At 38.7% G+C, this 13,616-nt stretch overlaps 1 protein-coding gene across 1 annotated transcript in view; it reads left to right on the top strand.

Moving 5' to 3' along the window:
* Window positions 1–13,616, top strand: part of PRDM6 (PR domain containing 6) — a gene marked incomplete at its 5' end in the record, with an annotated part of 47,012 nt that overhangs the window by 25,812 nt on the left and 7,584 nt on the right. The window lies entirely within an intron of this gene.

Raw genomic sequence — 13,616 nt, forward strand, 5'->3', positions numbered from 1 at the left:
GGGGAAATACTAAATTTTGTTACCACCCATGTAATTTTCCAAATTTAGTGCTTCCATTCTCTTCCACTGAGGCTCTCAGTCAGGTTTTAATTTTCACAGCGTGAAGATGTGATGACTACATGAACACTTATTCAAATTTGCTGGTCATCAACTGAGCTTAATTAGAAAACATAGGTTTGTAATAATGACCTTGCCAAAATCCATCAGACATTGATCCTTTTCCATGTCAGCAAATATGGAAATAAAAAGGATTAAGGAAAGCTTGAGCTGAAGAGTAGTTAGAACCTGTTGCATTTCATCTACCTCAATAGATAGGCAAAATGTTGTAATGATGAGTCCAACCTTTATTTACACTATATACAGTTCATGACAGTGGTTTTTATAAGTCTAAAAATTACACTTAATAAATATGAGAAGATACAGGTTTTTGTGATTACATAAACCTAAATATTTATTCAAGCTTTCATGAGAAGTCTGTCGTATTTTAAACAGAACTAAGGCTGCTGAATGAATGCCATTTTTTTGATGTGGACACAAAACAAGTTTTAATAACATCCACACTCATTTAACCAGTAAATGTATTCTACAGAGGCTTTGCTTCGGCATGGTTTGCCTACTGCAATCAAAATGAAACTGAAGTCTACTTTTCTTAGACAGATTTTATTTAAGGGTTTTATCTTTCATTGCTTAAGGGATTGCAGGCTTTACTTAAAAAAAAATCAGAAGAAATGTGTAAATATTGGTGCTGTAGTTCAGAGCAATGCAGTATTACTTGTATTTTCCCCTTTGGTGTTGATGTTATGTAGAAGCTGGAGACACTAACACATTGTGGATATTGCTGCTGAGAAGGGGAAGGGAAAAAGATAGGCTTGAAACACAGCCTGTGAGATGGCACAAAGCCAACATGCTGAAAAATGGCAAACGTCACATTTAACAGCTGGACACAGAAATATTTCTCTTTAATTTGGAAGGAGAAAATTTTTTTCACAGCAGGGCACTCTCAAAAGAGCACAACATCAAAGAGGGTGGGTCTCCCCAGTCAAACATCATCTGGCTCCAGTGATGGAGCAAAATGAATGAACTGTCAGGACTTTTTTCCAGTGTGTATGTTTTTGCCAAGTGAAAAGTAAAAGGTTTAGTGGCTTGTTCTGATCACAGACCAAATCCTGATAATGGAAAGCTGATTCCCTAAAGTCTTCCTCTGATCAGCTGGCAGGCAATGTCTGAAGAAGACCCCATATTGATTGATGGCCCACTTTGTATTGATGCGCCCTGCCACCCTTAGAGATAAGTGAGATATGCCAAATGCTTAACAGCTCTGGAGGGCTCCTGTGATTGTGTCTCAAGCAATGTTCTAATCTAATGTTATAATCCTCACAGAAACAAACTTGCTTCCAAAGAAACCTAACATGATACTTACCAATACCAGACCTGCACTCTGGCAAGAAAAAAGCCCACATTTCACATTCTCCGCTATGCGTCCATTGGCAACAGCAGCACTACTTCTTAATACACTCTTTTCATTTGTTTCTTGACTCTCATTTCAGCCCTGAAGAAGCTGCAAACTAGCCATCACTGTGCTGTGTTTCTGACAATCCTATAATTTAACAAATTTAAAGGAATAATACAGTGCAGGATTTTTTTAATACAAAAACATGGCAACACAGATTGTACAGCCATTACTCATTTGTTTTATGAGAAATCTCAGGCATAGTTTATCATATACTTTATTACTTGACCTTTTAATCATCATCTGGGGAACTTTACATTCCAGACATTCCAAAATATTCCAAACTAAAAATATCATTGTACCTCATTATTTAAAAGTCACAAAGGAATTAAGTATACTTTCTAAAGTATGTCATTTTAACTGAAATTCCTCATTTATGGTGAGCCTTAATAAGATGTTTAGTAAAGGATTGAAAGAATTATCTGTGGACTCTGTATTGTAGTAGTAAATAGGTGCTCTGCTGAGATAGATATTTTACACATACACTGTAAAGACAGGCCCTAACCATGTTTACTTACAAACTCAGAGTGAAGATAAACAAATGGTGCACAAAAAGTTTTTGTCAAAATCCCTGTTTTCTACAGCCACAGGAGCAAGACACAGAGTTTTAAGTACTTGCTGTAAGTCATGTGACAAACGTTTTTCAGAGCAGGATCTAAACCCAGGCATCTGCAGAGCAATTCGAGTGTCTGAATGGAGATACTTAATGGCATTTGAAATCCTGGAAAGTATCTAAGACATACAGACAGGGCTGACAGGTAATGCTTAGAACTTAAAGAGGTCTGCATGTCTTCTGGAGCAGTCACCGGAGGCTCAGCAGGGTGTTCGAATCCACCAGAAATACTAGTGAAAACTTGAGTTTACACACCTGAATATAACTCTTTGCACCCTAGTCCAGTAGCAAACCCTTATCTGTGGATCATGACTGTTTTATCAAAACAAAGTAAAGTTCTTGACATTGCTTGAAAGTGAGGTTATTTGTGGGCAGGCTTTCATCTCAGAGAGTTTTTTAACATGTGACCCATTTTTGAATTAGGTTGTTTTTTGGTTTTTTCTCCTGTTCCCTTTTTTCATAGAATACCCATGAACTATGAGTCAGGAATTTCAAAGTGAAGGCGTTGGAAGTCATCACTATCTTGTGAGCTGATGAGGTGGTCTCCAGAGATTCCTTCCAACCTCAGTGGTTCCACAGTTCCCTGAAGTGGCCTACTTCAAATGAGACTATAGAACATGCAAAGGAAATAAAAGAATTCCCTGTCTCACAGCAAGAAGTCTTCCTTAGAAAGTCAGAGCAAATTATGTAATCTTTTACCTGCCGAAAACCAGACAGATGTGTGGTTCCAAAGGGACAAAATAAGACTCCTGTTGACTTCAGTGGCAGTTTTAAGTCTTAACTTGCTCAAGGATTTTTTGCCAGTTCTGCTACAGGATTGCGAATGTCTCTATAGAATCACAGAATGTTTAAAGTTGGTAGGGACCACTAGAGGCCACCTAGTCCAACCTCACAGATCAAGCAAGGACCCCCAGAGCATGTTACTCAGAATTGTGTTGAGATGGCTTTTGAATATCTCCAGGGAAGGAGACTTCACAACCTCTCAGTCACTCTCATGGTAAAGTTCTTCCTAATATTCAGGTGGAATTTCCTGGGTTCTAGTTTCTGCCCCTTGCCTCTCGTCCTATTGCTTAGCACCACTGGGGTGGATCTGAATCCATCCTCTTGGCACTCTCCCCTCAGATCCCTTCAGAGTCTCTAGGATCTCTGTGCTTGAGAAGAAAACTACCTTTTTAATCTGGTTCTTAATATGGATAAGGGAACATGGTATTGAAGCTTTTAAAAAACCTAAGGGTAAAGAAAAGAATGGGAAGTCCCAAGTGTTTCAAAGTGAAACCAAACAAGACCCATAATCTAGCAAGTTTCATTGACAGAATGATAACTGTGCTGTATGTTCTATGTGCCATACCTCAGTATGTTTGAAAGTATCCCTAGGTACCTAGGCTAGGATTTGTAAGTCTAAGTTCTGCTGCCTCTCTGGAAGTGCTAATTCATTCATAAAGCTATGAAAACCCAGTTCAGAACAATGTTTTGAAAATGTACTCAATTCAAGCTACAGGAGTTAGGGATCAAAAGCTGTGCTGTTCTTGTGCCATCAGCTTCCTCTTACTGGTAAGGTAGGCCTGGAGTCATATTTGAAGAACAGACCTTCCTTGCTGTCATTTCTTCTCACATATTGGAATTGGAGCAATTTAAAATTATTTCCATTTATGAGTTCCTTTTGGTCCTGAGTGACTTCTCCAAGGTCACTCACTGAGTTATCAGTAAGTCATGATAAGAGCTATGTACCTGCTCATTTGTTTCAGTTGCATTGCCTACCTTGATGTTGAGCAATGAAATCTGCTAAACTCCTTCTGAAATATTTGGTTGCATAAAAGAATCAAGAAATATGAAACAAACACTTTAATTTCACTTTGCAATGTCTAAAGGTTTTGAGATGCTGCAAGAAAATGGCCAAAGCTCGGTCACTATCTTGCAAAGGAACTAGTTCTGTTTTCAGAGGCACCAGGGGCAACAACGAATCACCATAACTGTCTCAATTCCCTGGCTTAGAATATCATTTTAGGACCTTTATTACCAGCTAAGTTCATTGATGCTTTCCAGCTGAGTGAGGGTTTTCAGCATTGGGCCCTTACAGCCTTGTAACTCCTTCTGTCACATACTTGCTGGGATATGCTTCTACCAGTCAAGTGGTGTGAGAGTCTTCTGCTTGGGTTATTTCAGCTTTGATAATTTTCTTCCCTGTTTTTAAACCATCTTTTCCTTTTTAGTCTGTTTTTTTTCTACTCTCTCGGAATACTGAACCTAGATTGATATAATTTTTTTCTTTTCATGCTCCATGTCCCAACACAGAAAACACTGCAGAGAACAGCTTCAATCTGTTGCCTCCATGTGGTCTTCTGCTACCAGGGCTGCATGGGAACACAGTGCAATGAGCAGGGTGAAGATACCAATTTTAAGCAAAAATGTCTCCATTGCAGAATGGCTTGTGGCCAGAACACCACTGCTTTTTCTGTCTTATCTCTGAACCTGTCAGGAGAGTGCAAAAGCACAGACAGGGGAGGCCCTGTGACGTCAGTGGATACTGCAAGAACACTGGTCCTTTACAGGCCTGTTTGCATGTGTGCAAGTTTTCAGCTTCATGTGTGGGTTTTTTTCTGCTCTGTGTCATCCTCTCATTGCCCTGGTATTGAGTAACACTGGTTTGTGTTATGTGTAATTCTTTCTTATTCCAGGACCTCCACGGGCTAGTGTCAAAACAAACCATTGAGACTTGACTTTAAAAAAAATAATTTACTGAAGTCCACATAATCAGCAGGGCATTGCTCTCGTGACACTTTCTGGAATAAGGCCCCAATCCTCCAACCGCTTACACAGATGCTTGATTTCACACACGAGTAGTCCCATTGAGATCAATGGGACTGCAACATGTGCATAAGTGTTTGCTGAACTGGGGTCTAAGTGAGAGATGAAGCCTTTCACCTAGCACAGACAGTTCAAACCAATGTTTATAGTTTCATATGCTATAATCCTTTGAAAAACATTAAAACTAAATAGCTTCTAATATTATTTGGCAAGTATTCTCTTTTATAAAATTTGCTAGATGATGCCTGATAGATTAAAGAGAAGAAACATTAAGCAGATATTACAAGATCTGTGCTCCATATCAGATATGGCTAATTGTAGAAAATTGCTTTGACTAGTGTGAGCAGCTAAAGACCCATTGGATGTCTGGATATATTTCTGTGCATTTTCACAGAGAGGTTGCAGCCCAGGGAGTCTATTGCCAACAAGTGTTGGAGAACATTTTGGTCTGATTTTAACCAGTGAGACCTCCTGATGTTTCCTCCATGCTCACTTATTTCAGATTTCTATTCTATTAATAGTTTATAGCAGTTCATTATGCTTTGAAAAACTTGATGATAATTCAAACTATAAACAAATTGACAGCATTTTACATGCAATACAAAAACTGCAAAAGCAAAAAATCATTGTTTGAATGAACTGCTGCATTTTCTACATGGCAATGAGACAGCATCCAGTTATTTAAAAAATAGAAGCACGTCAAAGTAAGCAACTAATTATTGACATAAACAAACATGTAAAGACTGTAGTAACTAGCTTTCATTTTCTATGTAATAATAAACCAAAACACGCGTATTTCATCCTAAGCCAACAAGCTTGAATGTTATCTGTAGCATATTTATATTTTTAATTCTGCTGTCTGTCCATATAGGATCTGAAGACATATTTTAAGTGGCAAAGCAAATCAGTTAGTCTTATCAAGCAAGAGTGGAATATATGAGAAGTATTTATAACCAACGTCTTTATGAAATAATGAATAGGGAACCTGTCCAAACATTTCCACTTATACTAGAATGAGGTTGGTGACATGTATACTACTATTGTTACATACCAGTTTTATGTGTGTAGTTGATTTTTACGGATTCAATAATATTTGTTAGGCATCAAAGTTAGAGTTATCACAGTCTGCTGAATAGCCATTTATACTGGCTGAGAATAATTTGCCTGTTTATTGTATAGGTAATCTAAAAGATAGTATGTAATTTACAAGGTATTTCAATGTTTGAGATATGGTCTTTGTAAAGAATGTGATTGTATAATGCTATTGTTATCTATCAGCATCAGTGTTTCTTTTCAGTTAAGCTACTTTTGGAGTGTTTTACATGCATTTTAGTTTGCTTCTGAGTTTCTTTATATCTCAGTTTTCTTTTTTTATAAAGAGGCTAAGAGTTGTTCTTAGAACATTTGCTGAACATCTGTACTTGGTCATCAAGCTAGTGAAAGAAATGAGAAAGAAGCAATGGTTAAATGCGTGACTGTTTCTACACAGCTTTCTCATTCAGTGTGTAACAAGAAGATGCATATTTAGAATGGCCCTCCTGCACTAAATCAGATGCCCAGCTCTTTCAGTTCATGCAGCATCTTCTGCATGTTTCACAACTTATAGACAATGATGTCCTTTGGCAGTGTGTTGGTTTCAAAGAGATCTACACACTCATATACTACATAGAATCCAATCTAAATGAGTAAGTTTTCAAGTCATGCATACAATCCAGTTTGCTTTCAGGTCGACATGATTAGAAATGCTAACAAATAAATAATGTATACTTGTCATAATAAACACAAGCTCATTGGCTTTTTTGCTTAACAATCACTGCCTAGGACAAGTCAAATCACTGACTTTTACTGTGCAGTTACCTGTGTGATTCTCAAAACTTTTCAGGAAATTGGCAGTTTGCTATTACTTCTGCTTTATGGGAGAATCAACGTTCCTTGTTATTTGTTAAGTTGGCTATAGAGCTCACTTCTATCAGTAATGCCACTTTCCCCATCAACATGTACATGTATCCAACTTTGCTTACAGTATTACTTTATTCCAGGGAATGAGTAAAATGCTGCAAAATTTAAAAAAAAAAATAATTAAAGACATGGCAGTTTCCTTCGAAAGAAGATGATGGTGATGACAGGATTGAGTGTTTATAGGTAAGAACCAGGAGTAAGGCCAACAAAGCAGATATCCTGGTGGGAGCCTGTTATAGACAATCCAACCAGGATGAACAGGCAGGTGAAATATTCTCTGAGTCTCACAGTTATTAACCCTTGTTCTCATGGGGGACCTCAATTTACCAGATGTTTGCTGGAAGTGCAGCACAGGAGAAACTTTCCAGGAGGATCCTGGAGTGTCTGGAAGGTAGCTTCCAGACACAACTGATGAGGAGCTAGGGAATGTGCTCTGCTGGACCTGCTTGTGAGCATCGAAGGATTGGTGGGTGATATGGTGGTTGAGCCTGTCTCAGGCCCAGAGATCACAAAATTACAGAGTTTTCAATTCTCAGAGAAGTAAGGAGAGAGGCCAGCAGAACTGCCACCTTTGACTTCTGGAGGGCAGATTTTGGCCTGTTTAGGATATTGGATGACAGAGTCCCTTGGCAGACAGCTTTGAATGGCAAGCATTCCAGGAAGGCTGGATGTGCTTTCAGAAGGAAATCTTAAAGGTGTAGTAGCAGGCTGTCCCATGTCCCAAAAGACAAGTCAGTGGGGAAGAAGGTCAGCCTGGCTGAACACAGAGTTTTGGCTGGAAGTCAGAAGAAAAAAGAGAGTTTCTTGACCTTTGGAAGAAACAGACAGGCAACTACAAAGGACTGCAAGAATGTCATAAGTTTATGCAGGGAGAAAATTAGAAGGGCCAAAGCCTGACTAGAACTTATTTACTGTAAAAGAAAATTTAAAAAGAAGTGTTTCCATAAATAGGTTATCAACAAAAGGAGTCATAAGAAGAATCTCCATCCTTTATTGGATGCATGAGGAAACATAGTGACAAAAGATGAAGAAAAGGCTGAGATACTTAATACCTTCTTTAACACAGCCTATAAGAGTAAGACCAGTTCTTCTCCTGTGTACCTGGATCTGTGACCTGGAAGACAGGGATGGGAAGAAGAATGAAGCCCCCATAATCCAAGAGAAAAAAGTGGTCAGAGATCTGTTACACCATGTAGGTAAAGAAGTCTGTGGAGCAGGATGGGATCCACATTAAGGTTTTGAGGAGCTGCTGGAAGAGCTCACCAAGCCATTTTTAATCATTCATCAGCAGTCATGTTTTGCTGGGGAGGTCCCAGTTGACAGAAGGTCAGCAGATGTGATGTCTATCTACAAGAAAGGCCAGAAGGAGCATTCAGGAATAACAGGCCTGTCAACTTGATCTTGGTACTGGGGAAGGTCATGGAGCAAATCATCTTGAGTGTCATCATGTAGCACATGCAGGACAACCAGAGGAGAGGGCCAGCATGGTTTTATGAAAGGCAGGTCCTGCTTGACCAATCTAGTGTCCTTCTGGGAAAGGGTAATCCACTTACTGAATGAGGAAAAGGCTGTGGATATGTCTATCTGGGCTTTAGTGAAGTCTTTGACACCATTTCCTACAGCATTCTCCTGGAGAAGCTGGCTGCTTATGTCTTGTACTCTTCACTGGCTAAAAAACCTGTCTGGATGGCCAGGCCCAGACCATGGAGGCACATGGTGCTAAATCCAGTTGGCAGAGGGAATGGAGTACCCCCTTACTTAGTTTGCAGATGACACTAAGCAGGGTGGGAGTGTTGATCTGCTGGAGGCTAGAATAGCTCTGCAGAGAGATCTGTTGACTGAGGCCAGTTGGTTGAGGTTCAAGTGGCAGGTCCAGCTGTTGGGTCACAACAACACCATGCAGTGCTACAGCTTGGGGAAAAAGTGGCTGGAAAGCTGCTTGGCAGGAAAGGACACGAGGCTGTTGTTCGACAGTGGCTGAACATAAGCCAGCAGTGTGCCCAGGTGGCCAAGAAGGCAAATGATATCCTAGCTTGTATCAACAATAGTGTGGCCAACAGGACTAGAGAAGTGATCATTCCTCTGTAGTTTGCACTGGTGAGGCCACACCTGGAATCCTGTGTACAGTTTTGGGCCCCTCACTGCAAGAAAGACATTGGTATGCTGGAGTGTGTCCAGTGATGGAGGTGAGAAAGCAGGTGGAGCACAAGTCTGATGAGGAGCAACTGAGGGAGCTGGGGGTGTTTAGCCTGGAGAAAACGAGGCTCAGGGGAGACCTTCTTGCTCTCTACAACTACCTGAAAGGCGGTTGTATTGAGGTGGGTGTCCATCTTTTCTCTCAGGTAACAAGTGACAGGATGAGAAGAAATGGCCTCTAGTTGTGAGTGTGGAGGTTTAGATTGGAGATCAGGGGAAGTTTCTTCACCAAAAGGGGTGTCAAGCTCTGGAACAGGGTGCCCAGGGAAGTGATGGAGTCACCATCTCAGGAGGTATTCAGAAGAAGTATAGATGTGGCACTTGGTGACATGGTTTAGTGCTGGACTTGGCAGTGTTGGGTTAGCAGTTGAACTCAGAGGTCTTAAAAGTCTTTTGAACCTAAACAATTCTATGAGTCTATAATTGCACACCTTTTACGGACTGTCAGCTAACTACCCAGGCTTATAAGCATTGCTTGTTTTGGCATTGTTTTCAAATTATGCTTAGGATTAGACACATGTTGAAGTCGTTGCAGTGTTGTTACATGAAAAGCAAGGTCTTACAAGAGCAAACTTTGCCTAAGCTAGAGGTTATTTAGTTGTGAAGTTCAAGTCAATGAAGGAAGAAACTGTCAGTATCACTTTGCTTGTAGGGTAATACACTGTTACAGAAAGAATGTAAGTTTACAGATACTACTATATCTGACATACCAGTCTAGTTACTACCTTTTTTCACCATATTTCCAGTAGTTTTCAGTACATCTATAATTTATAAGTGCATAGCCGATGATTTAGGAAATGTATGCACTTGTCAAATGTACTCCTTGCTATCTTGATTCTTGCCATTGAAGTCAAGGGTAAAACTTGTGGGAGGAGAAGGCTTGTGTTGAGTGATTTGAAAATTCTGTGACCTTATGCATGTGATGTCAATGAGAGTAGCAGTGAACAGTAAAAAGCAAGATTCTCTACTAATGGTAAGAATCAATTCCAGCATATTTTGTGGTTTTCTTCACTTATGTTTTGATGTAACATAAAAAAATTATTAAAATAGTTACTTTCACAATACAAATGAATGTGCAAAGAAAAATTCCATTTTCAGGATCAGTTTCTTCTCCGACTGCCTGAAATGAAAATGAGGGATCAATTAATTGTATACTAATGCCTTTTTTTGTCTGACTAAATGGAAAAATAAAATGCAGACAAAATTTATAAAGACACAATCCTTTAGCAGACCATGGAAAGAGAACAAGAGTAAGCAACAGTTAGGAAAGAACTTCAGTGAATCAAACATCTTTGCTCTTTCTGTCTCTTCTGTGAAATTGTTTTTAATTGCTTCATAACTTGGCATTCTCTGCAGGTGTGCTATTACACATGAACTCCTTTATTCTAAAACTCTGTGGCATCTATACCAGAAATTGGAGCAACAGTCTCTAGCACTGGAATTAGGTTTGCCCCATTGATCCAACTGAGCAATATTGACTATGCTGGTATTGAAGTAATTCAGAGTTCTCAGAAGGCACTTTAGCGCTCTGGCTTATCTGTTAATGCTGCTTAAATCTTATATGGTCTTGTTTATTTTGCTTAATAATGATTGTTCAGAGATTTTAGAACATCACTTCTGTGAGATGCAGTGTGCTTTAGAGGTTGTATTATTAATTCCATTATGTGTCTCTGTCATCATTGTCATTAAAAGTAACAGTATCTATACCCTCCAAATAATTACCAGTAACCAATCCAAAAAGTAATAAATCCAGTCCTTCATATTTAATTTGTATTTCCACATCATTGCAAGATGAACCTGACCTGTATTTATGTCTTGATTACTGAGTAAAATGTATTTGTAAGGAATTGAGTATAAAAAAAGAGAAAAGGGAAGGCTTGAATTGTGATGGCTATGCTTTGGACTTACTTTCTGGGAAAGCAAAGCAGTTTCTGTTGTATTCTAAAGTTAAAGGATGAAATTCACAGAATAAAAATAAGCATCATATTCTGAGTTTCTTGATGTACAACATAGCCAATAAACTATTTGTAACTAGTCAAGAGCCTATTAAGAAGTTGATTAGTTATAATGCAGCTGCTAAGGAGGAACGCAAGGCATGTCAAATGAGAAAGTGAGCGCAGTCCACTTGTACCAAATTCTGGTGTCAATTCATAAAAAAAAAAAAGGAAAAAAAATTAAAGCAAATGAAAGAAAAAAGAAACAAACCCAACAAAAAACCCCCAACAAAACCCAAACCTTCAAACACAGCGAACCTGAAAGTTACCAAGTAGTTTAGGTCAGAGGAGGGAAAAGATCTGCTAATCAATTTAGGTAATACATCCAAGTGTAATCAAAGTAGAAAACTTAAGTAACTGAATTTGTTTCCACCACTTCAATCAGGTGAATAAATATACCAGTACAGTTTACTATGTTGTCTGGGTTTACAGCCTGTGCTACAGGTTGGCTTACCCTCTGTTATGCTAGGTTGTGGTTTACTCCCTTGTGGTGGTTTCCTCGGGCAAGTTTATAGTGATTGCTTGATTTCGGTAATTGTAAAATGAATAAGAACCAGTGCATGATGGTAACATGAATAATAATAACAACCATGTTTGTTTGGGGTTTATTTTCTAGATTTTAACCTGCATTGTGCAATTTGACAGATAAACAGATACTATGCAGTGTTGTCATTTCCCTTGGAAGCCTAGGGTTTCTACTACCCTACAGCTGGGTTTACATTCCTGTAAGAATAGGACTGAGAATGCTGTTGGACGGATTCTGACTATGCAGCAATGTGACTAATATCCCCTGGGAAAGGAGAACATAGTGCCGCTGATGTATCAGTACTTGCAAGAATAAAGCATTTGAAAATATTTAGTCTTGCTTATAGAGCAGTCCCTCCAATTCCAGAGCAAGGCCCAAGAAAGCTCCAGTCCTATGTTTTCAAGACAGATTTTAATTTCCATGTCAGTTCATGACTGTCCATTTACACGAAGTTCTGACTAGAACCCTGTGTGTCAAGATATGACTGTCAGTAGTGATTGTGGCAATTGTCTTTATCTTTCCTGTTTCATATCATCCAGGGATTAGGAAGCTATCAGCTCTTTGTTTATATGAATTGGTTTTGCCTTGTGTAAAGCCATATATTGTTATGTGAATAACCACCATGTAAATTAATACATAATAAGCACTGCAATGAGACTGTTTGTGTAGACAAAATGATCCCAGCTGAGCACTGTTAGCCATTAATTTTTCCTTCTCTTCTTTTTCGTAGGCTGATTTCCTGTAGAACATTTCTGATTTAATTACATATTTTTATTGTTTAGCATATTTTGCTCAGATAATCAACATACATTAAGATATTTACATAAAAATAGGTCCTGGCCAATAATCAACATGCTACCATATATAAAAAATAAACTTGATCCTTGATATCAGAGTATTTGTTTGCCTCTGAGGACTCCTTCTGAATTCTCTGAGTTTATTCCACTTAGTGCATGTTGGGGTAGCATCTTGCTTATCCGGCCCATGAGTATCTGGCCAGGTTCCATCTGGTCCTTGTCACAGGCACTCAGGAACAAATGATAAGGATCGCCATAGACACTTGATTTCTGTGTCTCTCATGCTCTGCCAATGGATATATTGCTCCTGATTACTCCCAGTCCCTCTTGGCCAAAAGCAAGAGCAAGGTTGGCTCCTGAATTTGAGGCTCTTGTGTAGTGGAGCAAAGAACTCAATTCTAATTCCTGTGTATGTGTTTGTGTGAATCATAGGAAACACTTCTAATAAATCTGAAGTATTGAATCTAATCACACAATTTCAGAGGTTATTCTTTTGTTGTTGAAATAGATGTTCCAGATTGTTAATTTGTATGCTCTAGGAATGTTCTCTTCAATGTAACATGATTCTTTAGTTAGCAGAAATAATACTTTCAGGAAGAGATCAATTTGAGCGCATACAATTTCAAAAAAAGAATAACAATTTTGAGGTAGAGCTATTAAGGCAAATGATGTTTGTGGAGGGGCATAAGACATGAAGTCAGATAGGCATCTAACTGTTCAGATACATTTGTGAAGTCTGACAAAGTAATTGTGTAACAAGTAAAAATCTTGTGAAATCGCATACTTCTACTAGGATTAAACCTACCTAAATAACGATTTTTAAGCAGGCAGAAGGACAAGTGTGCATGAAATATTTATCTTTTAACTTCAGAGCCTCCAGAGAAACTTTATTCTTTGACTTCAAAGGGAGCATCCACTGCCAAATAGAGATAGAATACTGTCTTTTTTTTATTTTTTTAAATTACAGTAACTGGCTCTCATGTCCTTAGCATGTTTAGGAAAATGATGCTTCCCTCAGGACTGATTTCTCATTTACTACTTAAAAATATTATATGTCTCAAGGGACATCTCTAAAGGCATCATAAACTCTCTTTTTCCTTCTGCTTTCATTTGTTTGATATTATGAATCCTACTACTCCCTAATGTATCATGTGAGGTAGCTGAAGTACATGCTCTTGCTGCAACTGAGATGTGAAGGAAGGGATACATGTGTAGG

Source organism: Acanthisitta chloris, unplaced genomic scaffold (genome assembly GCF_000695815.1).
Source record: "Acanthisitta chloris isolate BGI_N310 unplaced genomic scaffold, ASM69581v1 scaffold7142, whole genome shotgun sequence".
NCBI lineage: Eukaryota > Metazoa > Chordata > Aves > Passeriformes > Acanthisittidae > Acanthisitta > Acanthisitta chloris.